This window comes from Ipomoea nil, unplaced genomic scaffold, assembly GCF_001879475.1.
Source record: "Ipomoea nil cultivar Tokyo-kokei standard unplaced genomic scaffold, Asagao_1.1 scaffold2792, whole genome shotgun sequence".
NCBI lineage: Eukaryota > Viridiplantae > Streptophyta > Magnoliopsida > Solanales > Convolvulaceae > Ipomoea > Ipomoea nil.
This window is the reverse complement of record NW_017619220.1, coordinates 980,259-998,359: the sequence shown is the minus strand read 5'-3', so window position 1 is coordinate 998,359 and position 18,101 is coordinate 980,259. Positions and strand designations below refer to the sequence as shown.

The window sequence follows — 18,101 nt, the reverse complement described above, 5'->3', positions numbered from 1 at the left end:
AAAAAAATTCAAGTTATTTTACTATCTTACTAAAAATAATTTTACGAATATAAAATTAAAATTCCATGACAAGGAACGAAGAAGAATACCATATAGAGATGAATGTAGACAGTTTTCTATTGTGCAACCAAACACAGAAAAGGAAAATGTTTTTTGGAAAATGAGTCATTTTTTTACTCTTTCCAAACGCGAAGAATACCATATAGAGATACAAGTATGGATCTATTAAAAGTTTAAATAATGTCAAGAATGGTAAGAATGGGATTTGAACCCATGCTCTTTCAGACCAGTACCTGAAACTGGCGCCTTAGACCAACTCGACCATCTTGACTTTAAGCACCACAATTTTCAATATCATTTTTATCTTAGTTTATGTGACAATGCAAGTTGTCTTCTCTTGTTCTGGTAACAAGCTAGCTTGGCTCTAGTTTTGATATGTCACTCGATCATTTGCTGTCTCATTCCTAGTTCCGATCCCGACCTGTATTTGGGTGGCACATTGAAGTAATAGTGGTTTTGTCATGTTTCTCCCATTGGCATGGTTTCGTCTTGCAAGCTCCATTATTCATGCAAACCAAGGAAACTTGGATGGATCACACAAATCATTTATTAGGATAGGTGTAAAGATTGATATCAAGCCAGCATTGGATGAAACTCAATCAAACGAGTTGGTATAGATTAGTTGTGGACTAACTTTAAGTATGAGAGATTATATATACTTCACAATTAATAATCATAATGTTTGACATGTCCCTCGCATGCACATGGGGATATCGGGGGCTATATTGGTGCGTCCACATGTTAGGAAAAGCCTGAGGAGTTTGAAGGCATTTTTGGTTGGGGAGGGAGAGTATTTCTATGATGTTATCAAGATTGTAGTCGGACTTTATTTGCCTATGCAGTTGAAAGTCTAGAAAAAATATTACAAAACAAAAAAATTCAAGTTATTTTACTATCTTACTAAAAATAATTTTACGAATATAAAATTAAAATTCCATGACAAGGAACGAAGAAGAATACCATATAGAGATGAATGTAGACAGTTTTCTATTGTGCAACCAAACACAGAAAAGGAAAATGTTTTTTGGAAAATGAGTCATTTTTTTACTCTTTCCAAACGCGAAGAATACCATATAGAGATACAAGTATGGATCTATTAAAAGTTTAAATAATGTCAAGAATGGGATTTGAACCCATGCCCTTTCAGACCAGTACCTGAAACTGGCGCCTTAGACCAACTCGACCATCTTGACTTTAAGCACCACAATTTTCAATATCATTTTTATCTTATTTTATGTGGCAAAGCAAGTTATCTTCTCTTGTTCTGGTAACAAGCTAGCTTGGCTCTAGTTTTGATATGTCACTCGATCATTTGCTGTCTCATTCCTTGTTCCAATCCCGACAAGTATTTGGGTGGCACATTGAAGTCATAGTGGTTTTGTCATGTTTCTCCCATTGGCATGGTTTTGTCTTGCCAGCTCCGTTATTCATGCAAACCAAGGAAACTTGGATGGATCACACAAATCATTTATTAGGATAGGTGAAAAGATTGATATCAAGTCAGCATTAGATGAAACTCAATCAAACGAGTTGGTATAGATTGGTTGTGGACTAACTTTAAGTATGAGATATTATATATACTTCACAATTAATAATCAACATGTTTGACATGTGCCTCACATGCACATGGGGAGATTGGGGGCTATACTAGTGCGTCCACATGCTAGTAAAAGCCTGAGGAGTTTGAAGGCTTTTTTTGGTTGGGGAGGGGGAGTATTTCTATGATGTTATCAAGATTGTAGTCGGACTTTGTTTGCCTATGCAGTCCTGAAAGTCTAGAAAAAATATTACAAAACAAAAAAATTCAAGTTATTTTACTATCTTACTAAAAATAATTTTACGAATATAAAATTAAAATTCCATGACAAGGAACGAAGAAGAATACCATATAGAGATGAATGTAGACAGTTTTCTATTGTGCAACCAAACACAGAAAAGGAAAATGTTTTTTGGAAAATGAGTCATTTTTTTACTCTTTCCAAACGCGAAGAATACCATATAGAGATACAAGTATGGATCTATTAAAAGTTTAAATAATGTCAAGAATGGCAAGAATGGGATTTGAACCCATGCTCTTTCAGACCAGTACCTGAAACTGGCGCCTTAGACCAACTCGACCATCTTGACTTTAAGCACCACAATTTTCAATATCATTTTTATCTTAGTTTATGTGACAATGCAAGTTGTCTTCTCTTGTTCTGGTAACAAGCTAGCTTGGCTCTAGTTTTGATATGTCACTCGATCATTTGCTGTCTCATTCCTAGTTCCGATCCCGACCTGTATTTGGGTGGCACATTGAAGTAATAGTGGTTTTGTCATGTTTCTCCCATTGGCATGGTTTCGTCTTGCAAGCTCCATTATTCATGCAAACCAAGGAAACTTGGATGGATCACACAAATCATTTATTAGGATAGGTGTAAAGATTGATATCAAGTCAGCATTGGATGAAACTCAATCAAACGAGTTGGTATAGATTGGTTGTGGACTAACTTTAAGTATGAGAGATTATATATACTTCACAATTAATAATCATAATGTTTGACATGTCCCTCGCATGCACATGGGGATATCGGGGGCTATATTGGTGCGTCCACATGTTAGGAAAAGCCTGAGGAATTTGAAGGCATTTTTGGTTGGGGAGGGAGAGTATTTCTATGATGTTATCAAGATTGTAGTCGGACTTTATTTGCCTATGCAGTTGAAAGTCTAGAAAAAATATTACAAAACAAAAAAATTCAAGTTATTTTACTATCTTACTAAAAATAATTTTACGAATATAAAATTAAAATTCCATGACAAGGAACGAAGAAGAATACCATATAGAGATGAATGTAGACAGTTTTCTATTGTGCAACCAAACACAGAAAAGGAAAATGTTTTTTGGAAAATGAGTCATTTTTTTACTCTTTCCAAACGCGAAGAATACCATATAGAGATACAAGTATGGATCTATTAAAAGTTTAAATAATGTCAAGAATGGCAAGAATGAGATTTGAACCCATGCCCTTTCAGACCAGTACTTAAAACTGGCGCCTTAGACCAACTCGACCATCTTGACTTTAAGCACCACAATTTTCAATATCATTTTTATCTTATTTTATGTGGCAAAGCAAGTTATCTTCTCTTGTTCTGGTAACAAGCTAGCTTGGCTCTAGTTTTGATATGTCACTCGATCATTTGCTGTCTCATTCCTTGTTCCAATCCCGACAAGTATTTGGGTGGCACATTGAAGTCATAGTGGTTTTGTCATGTTTCTCCCATTGGCATGGTTTTGTCTTGCCAGCTCCGTTATTCATGCAAACCAAGGAAACTTGGATGGATCACACAAATCATTTATTAGGATAGGTGAAAAGATTGATATCAAGTCAGCATTAGATGAAACTCAATCAAACGAGTTGGTATAGATTGGTTGTGGACTAACTTTAAGTATGAGATATTATATATACTTCACAATTAATAATCAACATGTTTGACATGTGCCTCACATGCACATGGGGAGATTGGGGGCTATATTAGTGCGTCCACATGCTAGTAAAAGCCTGAGGAGTTTGAAGGCTTTTTTTGGTTGGGGAGGGGGAGTATTTCTATGATGTTATCAAGATTGTAGTCGGACTTTGTTTGCCTATGCAGTCCTGAAAGTCTAGAAAAAATATTACAAAACAAAAAAATTCAAGTTATTTTACTATCTTACTAAAAATAATTTTACGAATATAAAATTAAAATTCCATGACAAGGAACGAAGAAGAATACCATATAGAGATGAATGTAGACAGTTTTCTATTGTGCAACCAAACACAGAAAAGGAAAATGTTTTTTGGAAAATGAGTCATTTTTTTACTCTTTCCAAACGCGAAGAATACCATATAGAGATACAAGTATGGATCTATTAAAAGTTTAAATAATGTCAAGAATGGCAAGAATGGGATTTGAACCCATGCCCTTTCAGACCAGTACCTGAAACTGGCGCCTTAGACCAACTCGACCAACTTGACTTTAAGCACCACAATTTTCAATATCATTTTTATCTTAGTTTATGTGACAATGCAAGTTGTCTTCTCTTGTTCTGGTAACAAGCTAGCTTGGCTCTAGTTTTGATATGTCACTCGATCATTTGCTGTCTCATTCCTTGTTCCAATCCCGACAAGTATTTGGGTGGCACATTGAAGTCATAGTGGTTTTGTCATGTTTCTCCCATTGGCATGGTTTTGTCTTGCCAGCTCCGTTATTCATGCAAACCAAGGAAACTTGGATGGATCACACAAATCATTTATTAGGATAGGTGAAAAGATTGATATCAAGTCAGCATTAGATGAAACTCAATCAAACGAGTTGGTATAGATTGGTTGTGGACTAACTTTAAGTATGAGATATTATATATACTTCACAATTAATAATCAACATGTTTGACATGTGCCTCACATGCACATGGGGAGATTGGGGGCTATATTAGTGCGTCCACATGCTAGTAAAAGCCTGAGGAGTTTGAAGGCTTTTTTTGGTTGGGGAGGGGGAGTATTTCTATGATGTTATCAAGATTGTAGTCGGACTTTGTTTGCCTATGCAGTCCTGAAAGTCTAGAAAAAATATTACAAAACAAAAAAATTCAAGTTATTTTACTATCTTACTAAAAATAATTTTACGAATATAAAATTAAAATTCCATGACAAGGAACGAAGAAGAATACCATATAGAGATGAATGTAGACAGTTTTCTATTGTGCAACCAAACACAGAAAAGGAAAATGTTTTTTGGAAAATGAGTCATTTTTTTACTCTTTCCAAACGCGAAGAATACCATATAGAGATACAAGTATGGATCTATTAAAAGTTTAAATAATGTCAAGAATGGCAAGAATGGGATTTGAACAAATGCTCTTTCAGACCAGTACCTGAAACTGGCGCCTTAGACCAACTCGACCATCTTGACTTTAAGCACCACAATTTTCAATATCATTTTTATCTTAGTTTATGTGACAATGCAAGTTGTCTTCTCTTGTTCTGGTAACAAGCTAGCTTGGCTCTAGTTTTGATATGTCACTCGATCATTTGCTGTCTCATTCCTAGTTCCGATCCCGACCTGTATTTGGGTGGCACATTGAAGTAATAGTGGTTTTGTCATGTTTCTCCCATTGGCATGGTTTCGTCTTGCAAGCTCCATTATTCATGCAAACCAAGGAAACTTGGATGGATCACACAAATCATTTATTAGGATAGGTGTAAAGATTGATATCAAGTCAGCATTGGATGAAACTCAATCAAACGAGTTGGTATAGATTGGTTGTGGACTAACTTTAAGTATGAGAGATTATATATACTTCACAATTAATAATCATAATGTTTGACATGTCCCTCGCATGCACATGGGGATATCGGGGGCTATATTGGTGCGTCCACATGTTAGGAAAAGCCTGAGGAATTTGAAGGCATTTTTGGTTGGGGAGGGAGAGTATTTCTATGATGTTATCAAGATTGTAGTCGGACTTTATTTGCCTATGCAGTTGAAAGTCTAGAAAAAATATTACAAAACAAAAAAATTCAAGTTATTTTACTATCTTACTAAAAATAATTTTACGAATATAAAATTAAAATTCCATGACAAGGAACGAAGAAGAATACCATATAGAGATGAATGTAGACAGTTTTCTATTGTGCAACCAAACACAGAAAAGGAAAATGTTTTTTGGAAAATGAGTCATTTTTTTACTCTTTCCAAACGCGAAGAATACCATATAGAGATACAAGTATGGATCTATTAAAAGTTTAAATAATGTCAAGAATGGCAAGAATGGGATTTGAACCCATGCCCTTTCAGACCAGTACCTGAAACTGGCGCCTTAGACCAACTCGACCATCTTGACTTTAAGCACCACAATTTTCAATATCATTTTTATCTTATTTTATGTGGCAAAGCAAGTTATCTTCTCTTGTTCTGGTAACAAGCTAGCTTGGCTCTAGTTTTGATATGTCACTCGATCATTTGCTGTCTCATTCCTTGTTCCAATCCCGACAAGTATTTGGGTGGCACATTGAAGTCATAGTGGTTTTGTCATGTTTCTCCCATTGGCATGGTTTTGTCTTGCCAGCTCCGTTATTCATGCAAACCAAGGAAACTTGGATGGATCACACAAATCATTTATTAGGATAGGTGAAAAGATTGATATCAAGTCAGCATTAGATGAAACTCAATCAAACGAGTTGGTATAGATTGGTTGTGGACTAACTTTAAGTATGAGATATTATATATACTTCACAATTAATAATCAACATGTTTGACATGTGCCTCACATGCACATGGGGAGATTGGGGGCTATATTAGTGCGTCCACATGCTAGTAAAAGCCTGAGGAGTTTGAAGGCTTTTTTTGGTTGGGGAGGGGGAGTATTTCTATGATGTTATCAAGATTGTAGTCGGACTTTGTTTGCCTATGCAGTCCTGAAAGTCTAGAAAAAATATTACAAAACAAAAAAATTCAAGTAATTTTACTATCTTACTAAAAATAATTTTACGAATATAAAATTAAAATTCCATGACAAGGAACGAAGAAGAATACCATATAGAGATGAATGTAGACAGTTTTCTATTGTGCAACCAAACACAGAAAAGGAAAATGTTTTTTGGAAAATGAGTCATTTTTTTACTCTTTCCAAACGCGAAGAATACCATATAGAGATACAAGTATGGATCTATTAAAAGTTTAAATAATGTCAAGAATGGCAAGAATGGGATTTGAACCCATGCCCTTTCAGACCAGTACCTGAAACTGGCGCCTTAGACCAACTCGACCATCTTGACTTTAAGCACCACAATTTTCAATATCATTTTTATCTTAGTTTATGTGACAATGCAAGTTGTCTTCTCTTGTTCTGGTAACAAGCTAGCTTGGCTCTAGTTTTGATATGTCACTCGATCATTTGCTGTCTCATTCCTAGTTCCGATCCCGACCTGTATTTGGGTGGCACATTGAAGTAATAGTGGTTTTGTCATGTTTCTCCCATTGGCATGGTTTCGTCTTGCAAGCTCCATTATTCATGCAAACCAAGGAAACTTGGATGGATCACACAAATCATTTATTAGGATAGGTGTAAAGATTGATATCAAGTCAGCATTGGATGAAACTCAATCAAACGAGTTGGTATAGATTGGTTGTGGACTAACTTTAAGTATGAGAGATTATATATACTTCACAATTAATAATCATAATGTTTGACATGTCCCTCGCATGCACATGGGGATATCGGGGGCTATATTGGTGCGTCCACATGTTAGGAAAAGCCTGAGGAGTTTGAAGGCATTTTTGGTTGGGGAGGGAGAGTATTTCTATGATGTTATCAAGATTGTAGTCGGACTTTCTTTTCCTATGCAGTCCTGAAAGTCTAGAAAAAATATTACAAAACAAAAAAATTCAAGTTATTTTACTATCTTACTAAAAATAATTTTACGAATATAAAATTAAAATTCCATGACAAGGAACGAAGAAGAATACCATATAGAGATGAATGTAGACAGTTTTCTATTGTGCAACCAAACACAGAAAAGGAAAATGTTTTTTTGGAAAATGAGTCATTTTTTTACTCTTTCCAAACACGAAGAATACCATATAGAGATACAAGTATGGATCTATTAAAAGTTGAAATAATGTCAATAATGGGATTTGAACCCATGCCCTTTCGAACCAGTACCTGAAACTGGCGCCTTAGACCAACTCGGCCATCTTGACTTTGAGCACCACAATTTTCAATATCATTTTTATCTTAGTTTATGTGACAATACAAGTTGTCTTCTCTTGTTCTGGTAACAAGCTAGTTTGGCTCTAGTTTTGATATGTCACTCGATCATTTGCTGTCTCATTCCTTGTTCCGATCCCGACCTGTATTTGTGTGGCACATTGAAGTCATAGTGGTTTTGTCATGTTTCTCCCATTGGCATGGTTTCGTCCGGCCAGCTCCGTTATTCATCCAAACCAAGGAAACTTGGATGGATCACACAAATCATTTATTAGGATAGGGGTAAAGATAGATATCAAGTCAGCATTGGATGAAACTCAATCAAACGAGTTGGTATAGAATGGTTGTTGACTAACTTTAATTATGAATAATTATATATACTTCACAATTAATAATCAACATGTTTTACACGTGCCTTGCATGTACTTGGGGAGATCGGAGGCTATATTGGTGCGTCCACATGTTAGGAAATGCCAGAGGAGTTTGAAGGCGTTTTTGGTTGGGGGGGGGGGGGGGGGTGTATTTCTATGATGTTATCGAGAATGTAGTCAGACTTTGTTTTCCTATGCAGTCCTGAAAGTTTAGAAAAAATATTAAAAAATCAAAAAAAAAAATTCAAGTTATTTTACTATCTTACAAAGAATAACTTTACATATATAAAATTAAAAATCCATGACAAGGATCGAAGAAGAATACCATATAGAGATGCATGTAGACAGTTTTCTATTGTGCAACCAAACACAAAAAAGGAAAATGTTTTCCTGAAAATGAGTCATTTTTTACTCTTTCCAAACGAATGACGAATAACATATGGAGATACAAGTATGGTTCTATTAAAAGTTGTAAGAGATGTTAAGAATGGGATTTAAACTTATGCCCTTTCAAAACAGTACCTGAAACTGGTGCCTTAGACCAACTCGGCCATCCTGACTTTAACTACCATAATTTTCAATATCATTTTTATCTTATTTTATGTGACAATGCAAGTTGTCTTCTCTTGTTTTGGTAACAAGCTAGCTTGGCTAGAGTTTTGATATGTCACCCGATCATTTGGTGTCTTATTCCATGTTCTGATCCCGACCTGTATTTGGGTGGCACATAGAAGTCATAGTGGTTTTGTCATGGTTTTCCCAATGGCATGGTTTCGTCCGGCCAGCTCCGTTATTCATGCAAACCAAGGAAACTTGGATGGATCACACAAATCATTTATTAGGATAGGTGTAAAGATTGATATCAAGTCAGCATTGGATGAAACTCAATCAAACGAGTTGGTATAGATTGGTTGTGGACTAACTTTAAGTATGAGAGATTATATATACTTCACAATTAATAATCAACATGTTTGACATGTGCCTTGCATGCACATAGGGATATCGGGGGCTATATTGGTGCGTCCACATGTTAGGAAAAGCCTGAGGAGTTTGAAGGCATTTTTGGTTGGGGAGGGAGAGTATTTCTATGATGTTATCAAGATTGTAGTCGGACTTTGTTTTCCTATGCAGTCCTGAAAGTCTAGAAAAAATATTACAAAACAAAAAAATTCAAGTTATTTTACTATCTTACTAAAAATAACTTTACGAATATAAAATTAAAATTCCATGACAAGGAACGAAGAAGAACACCATATAGAGATGAATGTAGACAGTTTTCTATTGTTTAACCAAATACAGAAAAGGAAAATGTTTTCTGGAAAATAAGTCATTTTTTTACTCTTTCCAAACGCGAGGAATACTATATAGAGATACACGTATGGATCTATTAAAAGTTGAAATAATGTCAAGAATGGGATTTGAACCCATGCCCTTTCGAACAAGTACATGAAACTGGCGCCTTAGACCAACTCGGCCATCTTGACTTTGAGCACCACAATTTTCAATATCATTTTTATCTTAGTTTATGTGACAATGCAAGTTTTCTTCTCTTGTTCTGGTAACAAGCTAGCTTGGCTCTAGTTTTGATATGTCACTCGAGCATTTGCTGTCTCATTCCTTGTTCCAATCTCGGCATGCATTTGGGTGGCACATTGAAGTCATAGTGGTTTTGTCATGTTTCTCCCATTGGCATGGTTTTGTCTTGCCAGCTCCGTTATTCATGCAAACCAAGGAAACTTGGATGGATCACACAAATCATTTATTAGGATACGTGTAAAGATTGATATCAAGTCAGCATTAGATGAAACTCAATCAAACGAGTTGGTATAGATTGGTTGTGGACTAACTTTAAGTATGAGAGATTATATATACTTCACAATTAATAATCAACATGTTTGACATGTGCCTCGCATGCACATGGGGAGATCGGGGGCTATATTGGTGCGTCCACATGCTAGTAAAAGCCTGAGGGAGTCTGAAGGCATTTTTGGTTGGGGAGGGGGAGTATTTCTATGATGTTATCAAGATTGTAGTCGGACTTTGTTTTCCTATGCAGTCCTGAAAGTCTAGAAAAAATATTACAAAACAAAAAAAATTCAAGTTATTTTACTATCTTACAAAGAATAACTTTATGAATATAAAATTAAATTTCCATGACAAGGAACGTAGAAGAATACCATATAGAGATGCATGTAGACAGTTTTCTATTGTGCAACCAAACACAGAAAAGGAAAATGAGTCATTTTTTTTACTCTTTCCAACCGAACGAAGAATACCATATAGAGATACAAATATGGATCTATTAAAAGTTGAAAGAAATTTCAAGAATGGGAGTTGAACCCATGCCCTTTCGGACCAGTACCTGAAATTGGCACCTTAGACTAACTCGGCCATCTAGAATTTGAACACCATAATTTTCAATATCATTTTTATCTTAGTTTATGTGACAATGCAAGTTGTCTTCTCTTGTTCTGGTAACAAGCTAGCTTGGCTCTAGTTTTGATATGTCACTCGATCATTTGCTGTCTCATTCCTTGTTCCGATCCCGGTCTGTATTTGGGTGGCACATTGAAGTCATAGTGGTTTTGTCATGATTCTCCCATTGGCATGGTTTCGTCTTGCCAGCTCTGTTATTCATGCAAACCAAGGAAACTTGAATGGATCTCACAAATCATTTATTAGGATAGGTGTAAAGATTAATATCAAGTCAACATTGGATTAAACTCAATCAAACGAGTTGGTAAAGATTGGTTGTGGACTAACTTTAAGTATGAGATATTATATATACTTCACAATTAATAATCAACATGTTTGACATGTGCCTCGCATGCATATGGGGAGATCGGGGGATATATTGGTGCGTCCACATGTTAGGAAAAGCCTGAGGAGTTTGAAGGCATTTTTGGTTGGGGAGGGGGAGTATTTCTATGATGTTATCAAGAATGTAGTCGGACTTTGTTTTCCTATGCAGTCCTGAAAGTCTAGAAAAAATATTAAAAAATCAAAAAAAAATTCAAGTTATTTTACTATCTTACAAAGAATAACTTTACAAATATAGAATTAAAAATCCATCACAAGAACGAAGAAGAATACCATATAGAGATGCATGTAGACAGTTTTCTATTGTGCAACCAAACACAGAAAAGGAAAATGAGTCATTTTTTTACTCTTTCCAACCGAACGAAGAATACCATATAGAGATACAAGTATGGATCTATTAAAAGTTGAAAGAAATGTCAAGAATGGGATTTGAACCCATGCCCTTTCGGACCAATACTTGAAACTGGCGCCTTAGACTAACTCGGCCATCTTGACTTTGAGCACCATAATTTTCAATATCATTTTTATCTTAGTTTATGTGACAATGCAAGTTGTCTTCTCTTGTTCTGGTAACAAGCTAGCTTGGCTCTAGTTTTGATATGTCACTCGATCATTTGCTGTCTCATTCCTTGTTCCGTTCTCGGCCTGTATTTGGGTGGCACATTGAAGTAATAGTGGTTTTGTCATGTTTCTCCCAATGGCATGGTTTCGTCTTGCCAACTCTGTTATTCATGCAAACCAAGGAAACTTGGATGGATCTCACAAATCATTTATTAGGATAGGTGTAAAGATTAATATCAAGTCAGCATTGGATTAAACTCAATCAAACGAGTTGGTATAGATTGGTTGTGGACTAACTTTAAGTATGAGAGGTTATATATACTTTACAATTAATAATCAACATGTTTGACATGTGCCTCACATGCATATGGGGAGATCGGGGGCTATATTGGTGCGTCCACATGTTAGGAAAAGCCTGAGGAGTTTGAAGGCATTTTTGGTTGGGGAGGGGGAGTATTTCTATGATGTTATCAAGAATGTAATCGGACTTTGTTTTCCTATGCAGTCCTGAAAGTCTAGAAAAAATATTATAAAATCAAAAAAAAATTCAAGTTGGATTGTGTGCCAAGCTAAGGTGATTCTTGAAACAAGTTGTTTTGTAGCAAGTTGGATTGTGGTTTGATAGGTTGTGCAAATTGGGAGTATGATCAATTTCATTGCTAGGATGGTGATTTATTTCTTATCTTTGCTTGAGGACAATCAAAAGTTTAAGTGTGGGGGAGTTGATAAGTGCTTATTTGTCTATATTTTCCTCCCTTTCACTAAGTCATTTTGCCTATAGTTCATTCCAAATTTCATGAGATTATGATTAAATTGTATTATTTTGCAAGGAGTTTTGTTTGGAAACAAAGATGAGTATTTTTCCGGCATTTTGGTGGACATTGGAGTCAAATGGAGCATTTTGGATGCATTTGGAGTCCATGGGAGCCAATGAGAAGTTAAGAGGATGGACAAAATACTTCCAAGGGAGCCTAAGAGTGGTGTATTCAATGGTCTTAGTCATTTGGGCAAACCAAAACAAAAGAGGAGCAAAAGATCAAGACATTGTAATTTTCGCTCATTTCAGACACTGTTCGGTTTTCTGACCATATCTCGATCTAGGATTGTCCAAATGAAGTGATTCTTGCACCATTGGAAAGCCAACTTAAAGTTCTACAACTTTGTTGAAGACCACAAGTGCAAATAAAATGGTTTTAGAGGAGAAAATAGCATAGAAGTCAAAACAAGTGCACAGAATTCTGTTTCCAGAAGCATCGTACGCCCTGCCGTACGGCCATACGCATGCCAGTACGCATCTCTTGTCCCTGATCCAGTTTTCACTGGAAATGCACCAAAAATCGTACCCCCTGGCGTACGCCCATCCCTGAGGCCATCCCAACCTGCTCTGCCTCTTTTAAACCCCGTTTTCTCTCATTTCTATTCGGTTTTGACTTTTGTTAGAACCCTAGACACTCTCTTTTATTCTCCTTCATATTTTTAGGTTAGATTAGGCTTAGATTTATGTTTCTAAACACTTTTGAAGCTTGTAATCTTGGATTTGAAGCTTGGATTCCAACATTTCAAGATTCCACCATCCAATTTCTTTAGAGAAGTTTTCTTTCTTTCATCTCTTTCTTTTGCAAGATTTATGTTTAATGCTTGTGATTTTGTATTCTTTATGATATTTAATCATGAGTAGTTAGTTTATGGACTTGAGTTAGGTTTGTGTTATCTATCTTGATGCTTGATTTGTGATTATTGCAAAAAGGGGGAAGAACTCCAACCTAGGGTTCATGTGTTTGTGAAGGTTTTGTATTTATATCTTGTTAATGTTTGATGTACACATTCATTAGCTTGTTTTTCGAGGATTCCTTGCCTCAACGAGAGTTGGGTGATGAATCCAAGCCACCCCTTGCATAGACCCGATTTCTTCCTACGAAAATAGGGGAAATTGGGGGCTTTAGATGCTTTGTGTGCTTGATGGACTTGGAATTGATTCACCACGAAAGTGGGCAATTCCTTGTTCTAATCCTTGTTTATTAATCACAAGAATGGTTCGCAGACTAGGATACCTACGTGCATTCCAGCTTGTTTCCTTGGTTACTTGTTCTCCCTAATCCCTTAGGTTGTTAAAGCATCTAGGTGATAATGCTCCCTAGCTTGAGTCCTATCTCTTTATTTTTGTGTTTATCTTTGTGTATATGTGTTAGTCTTATCATTTCCTTAAACTTGTAGTTTGCTTAGCTTCTTGTTGATTTCCTTATGCTAGTGCCTAGTTTATTGTGATTGCATATTGCGTGCCATATCCCCCAATCCCTTGAGGACGACATAACACACCCGAGCTCACATCTTATTTTTGCTACATCAAAAATTGGCGCCGTTTCCGGGGATTGGCAATTTGGTGGTTCTATGTGATTGCTTGTTTTGCTAGCATTGGAGTTTAGGGAATCTTAGGAGACTAAGCTTTTTCTTTCTTTTTGTTTCTTTTTATTGTTCAGGAGCTAATTGTCTTACCTTGATTGAGATTTGGTTGAAGGATCTTTTCTTTGTGCATTCATTCTTAATTGAAAAGGAAGAGTTTTCACCACTCAATCAAGAACTTTGAATTATGGAGAGTTATGATTTCCAAGAGCAAAGAATGTCATTGCCCGATTTCATCAAAATGGGTATAAAGACCTTCCAAGGTGGTCCATTTCAATCATTCCTTTCTTATTCTAAGTGGTGTTCCTATTGTGGTGAGGCCCATGCATTGGAGAATTGCTACAAGTTAAACTTCACAAGCCCAACACCACCTCAAGATTGTCAACCTTTCCCTCAAGAGTGTAGTATCAACATGAGTCAAGAAGTCCCTCAAGAAGAAACTTTTCAAGCTTTGGAGCCACAATCTCCATGGTGTGCTATATGTGGTGGTTCTCATGCTTTGGAAAGTTGCCATATTTTGACTCCCACTTACCAAGTGCCTCATCAAGATGATCAACAACAAGCTTTGGAATATAATGTCAATGTCAATGAAGAAGCTTTTCAAGGAGGTACACCACCAATGTTCATGCCACAACCTCTTTGGTGTGCCATATGTGGAGGACCACATGAAGCCGGAGAGTGCTACATCTTTGATCCTAATTTCCAATATCAAGGCCAAGTTCAAGAACCTCCACATCAAGAACCTCAACAACAATATGAAGACCAATTTCAAGAAGTCCCTTACCATGAACCTCAACAAGAATGTCAACCATTTGATCAAGAGTCCGAGATGAAGTCCATGATGGCCAATATGCTTATGCAAATGAATGAGCTACAAGTTCAACTAGACAACTTGATGGCTCAAAGACAAGGTTTGACAACTCAAGAACCCATTAAAGATTCATCTTCCAATGATGAGGTTCTACAAGAGTTGCTCTTGCCAAATGAAGGTCATGTGGTTGATGGAAATGAAAAGGAGGATGAGGAACTTGAAGATAAAGATAAAGATGATGAGGTTTATGATGAGTGCATTGAGATGGAGACATCAAGTTGGGGAAGTGTAGAATTGCAAGGGAATGGTGATAAGGAGCAACTTGGAGATGATCCAAGTGAAGAAGTGCTCAAGAATGATGAAATTGATGAAATTTGTGGCACACATGAGGAATGCCCTTCAATGTATAACACTCTCTTGGACGAGAACTTTAGAATAACTTGGGAACCGGGAGGTGTCAATGTTTTTGAAAGTGGAAGCCCCCATTGGCCTATATTCATATCCAATGATTCTTCCTTCTTATTGGTACATGAAGAAGACCCAAGACTTTCCCTACTTGCCAATAAAGAGAGAAATCAAGAAGAGGAAAAATGTAGAGATCAAGAAAAGGATCAAGCTCATGGCTACTATCTTGATCCAAAGTTTAAGAAGAAATCATTGGTTGATTTATGGATCAAGAATGGATTTGAGGAAAGATGCATGAAGTTCGGAATGAAGAGCAATGGAGTCCTAGCAATTGGAGTGGTGAACTTGATCTTAAAAGAACTTATTGATGGCCACCACTTGAAGTGCTATTTGGAAGAAAAGGTTGAAGAAAAAGAGTTGAAAATTGAAGAATGGAGCATATTCTTGGAAGTGGATCATTGCAATTTCTTTGAAGAGAATATGCTAATTTTGAGAATAAAGGAGTTCCTTAATGCCCGACATTTAAGGACATTTTTTGAAGATAAAGTGGATGGAGAAAAGGAACTCACCTTCATCCAATCATGCATGGATAGTTCCTTGAGAGGTTGAGTCGAGCTAGCGACGTTAAACTTAGCACTTCATGGGAGGCACCCCATGTTATCTTTCATTTTACTGCACTTTACTTTCTTTTTTTATTTTTCTTTACACTTCTATTTTTGATATATCATGCTTTCACTTGTGCTTTCATGTGTATAATCTCTTGATTCTAGGAATGACACTAAGGAGTATGCTCAATTCCAAGAAGGCTTCATGATGATTCTTTGACACAAGAAGATTCATTAAGGGAATCTCATCTACTTTCTCTACTTTCTTTAATTGTGTATAGTGCTTTACTCGGTGTAGATAGTAGAGATTGTGCTCCTTGTGCTTATTGTGATATCCTCCCCCCTTGTTCTTTGTTATCTTTCACACCGAGGACGATGTATCCTTTAAGTGTGGGGGAGGGGATAATTTGGGTTTTTTCTAAAAAAAATTGAAATTTTTGAAACTTTGCTTGGATGACTCATTGTGCTTAGTGTTTGGTAAATTGATTTTCCTTGCTTGAAGTTGTGATTACTCCCTCTTTGTTGGTTGGTGGTTTGTTTTGGTGGAACTTGTTGCAATTCAACTTGTGATTGATGAGCCAAGGGGTAACTCATGATTGATATATTCTCTTGCCAATAACCTTGTTAACCACTTAATAATTGAATCAATTCTTGATCTAGTGTGTTGTGCATTGCTAGTGAAGGCTTATGTGAGATTCCGGTCATGGTTGTTTTGCTAGAACTTGCCTCATTACTCCTTGTGTGAAGTCTAAGGTTTGCGTGCTTAGAAATGATTTAGGCCATTTTTGTTTAGCCCGAGCCTTTCAAGCCTACCCTTTACACATGTATTTACCACTAGTTGTCCCCGTTGAGCCATTTGTGTTTGTTTAATAAGTGCTAAGCACTTGTCCCTTCATTGTGATTGTTTTTTCTTGTGTTAACCCTCATCATTTAACCCTTAAACCCTAGCCAAAATGTTTCCCTCCACCCTTGGGAGAATAGAACATTTATTCTTTTTCTTTGAAGAGATTTTTATTGGAGCTTGTTTTGTAAGCAATCCTCTTGATAAGTTTGTCTAAGTGTGGGGGTCTTGATTCATTTAATAAGTTTGTTGGTTGATTGAAGAAAAAAATGATTATGAGAAAATTGAGTAAAAAAAAAAAAGTCATGAAAAAGTGATGAAATGAAAAAAAATGAAAAGAAAAGGAAGAAGAATATATGTTTCTATTGAAAGTTGTACTCAACCCCCACCTCTTTAGAGTGTTGCTTTGTGTCAATTGTAAATTGTTCCTTTGTCCATAGATGTCATATCTCTTCTAGCCTCAATTGTGAATAAATGTGAAATTCTCTCCTTTGTTTATTTCCATACCCCTTCATTTGTTAGCCATGCACCCTTAGCCCCATTACAAGCCAAATAAAAGTCCTACTTGATCTTAGCATGCATTCTTAGAGTTGAACTAGTGGGAGTATGAAGGGCAAGCCTATGGAATCTCATTCAAAGCCAAGTTTTGCATAATCTCAACTTAGCATTTGTGCACACTTGATCCTCACGTACTTTAATGGTTTTGGTGCTTGGTTATTGGCTTGAGAATGGAACTTGTGTGCCAAGCTAAGGTGATTCTTGAAACAAGTTGTTTTGTAGCAAGTTGGATTGTGGTTTGATTGGTTGTGCAAATTGGGAGTATGATCAATTTCATTGCTAGGATGGTGATTTATTTCTTGTCTTTGCTTGAGGACAATCAAAAGTTTAAGTGTGGGGGAGTTGATAAGTGCTTATTTGTCTATATTTTCCTCCCTTTCACTAAGTCATTTTGCCTATAGTTTGTTCCAAATTTCATGAGATTATGATTAAATTGTATTATTTTGCAAGGAGTTTTGTTTGGAAACAAAGATGAGTATTTTCAGGCATTTTGGTGGACATTGGAGTCAAATGGAGCATTTTGGATGCATTAGGAGTCCATGGGAGCCAATGAGAAGTTAAGAGGATCGACAAAATACTTCCAAGGGAGCCTAAGAGTGGTGTATTCAATGGTCTTAGTCATTTGGGCAAACCAAAACAAAAGAGGAGCAAAAGATCAAGACATTGTAATTTTCGCTCATTTCAAACACTGTTCGGTTTTCTGACCATATCTCGATCTAAGAATATCCAAATGAAGTGATTCTTGCACCATTGGAAAGCCAACTTAAAGTGCTACAACTTTGTTGAAGACTACAAGTTCAAATAAAATGGTTTTAGAGGAGAAAATAGCATAGAAGTCAAAACAAGTGCACAGAATTCTGTTTCTAGAAGCATCGTACGCCCTGTCGTACGGCCATACGCATGCCAGTACGCATCTCTTGTCCCTGATCCAGTTTTCACTGGAAAT

At 36.4% G+C, this 18,101-nt stretch overlaps 4 non-coding genes across 4 annotated transcripts; all 4 read right to left on the bottom strand.

Annotated features, from left to right (window-relative positions):
* Positions 1–1,172: 1,172 nt before the first annotated feature.
* On the bottom strand, positions 1,173–1,253 carry TRNAL-CAG. Its single transcript has one exon. It is a non-coding gene; the product is annotated as a tRNA-Leu (tRNA).
* Positions 1,254–7,695: 6,442 nt separating this feature from the next.
* On the bottom strand, positions 7,696–7,776 carry TRNAL-CAG. The gene has a single exon. It is a non-coding gene; the product is annotated as a tRNA-Leu (tRNA).
* A 1,781-nt stretch (positions 7,777–9,557) lies between these two features.
* TRNAM-CAU lies at positions 9,558–9,638 on the bottom strand. Its single transcript has one exon. It is a non-coding gene; the product is annotated as a tRNA-Met (tRNA).
* A 1,750-nt stretch (positions 9,639–11,388) lies between these two features.
* TRNAL-CAA lies at positions 11,389–11,469 on the bottom strand. Its single transcript has one exon. It is a non-coding gene; the product is annotated as a tRNA-Leu (tRNA).
* Positions 11,470–18,101: the final 6,632 nt, after the last annotated feature.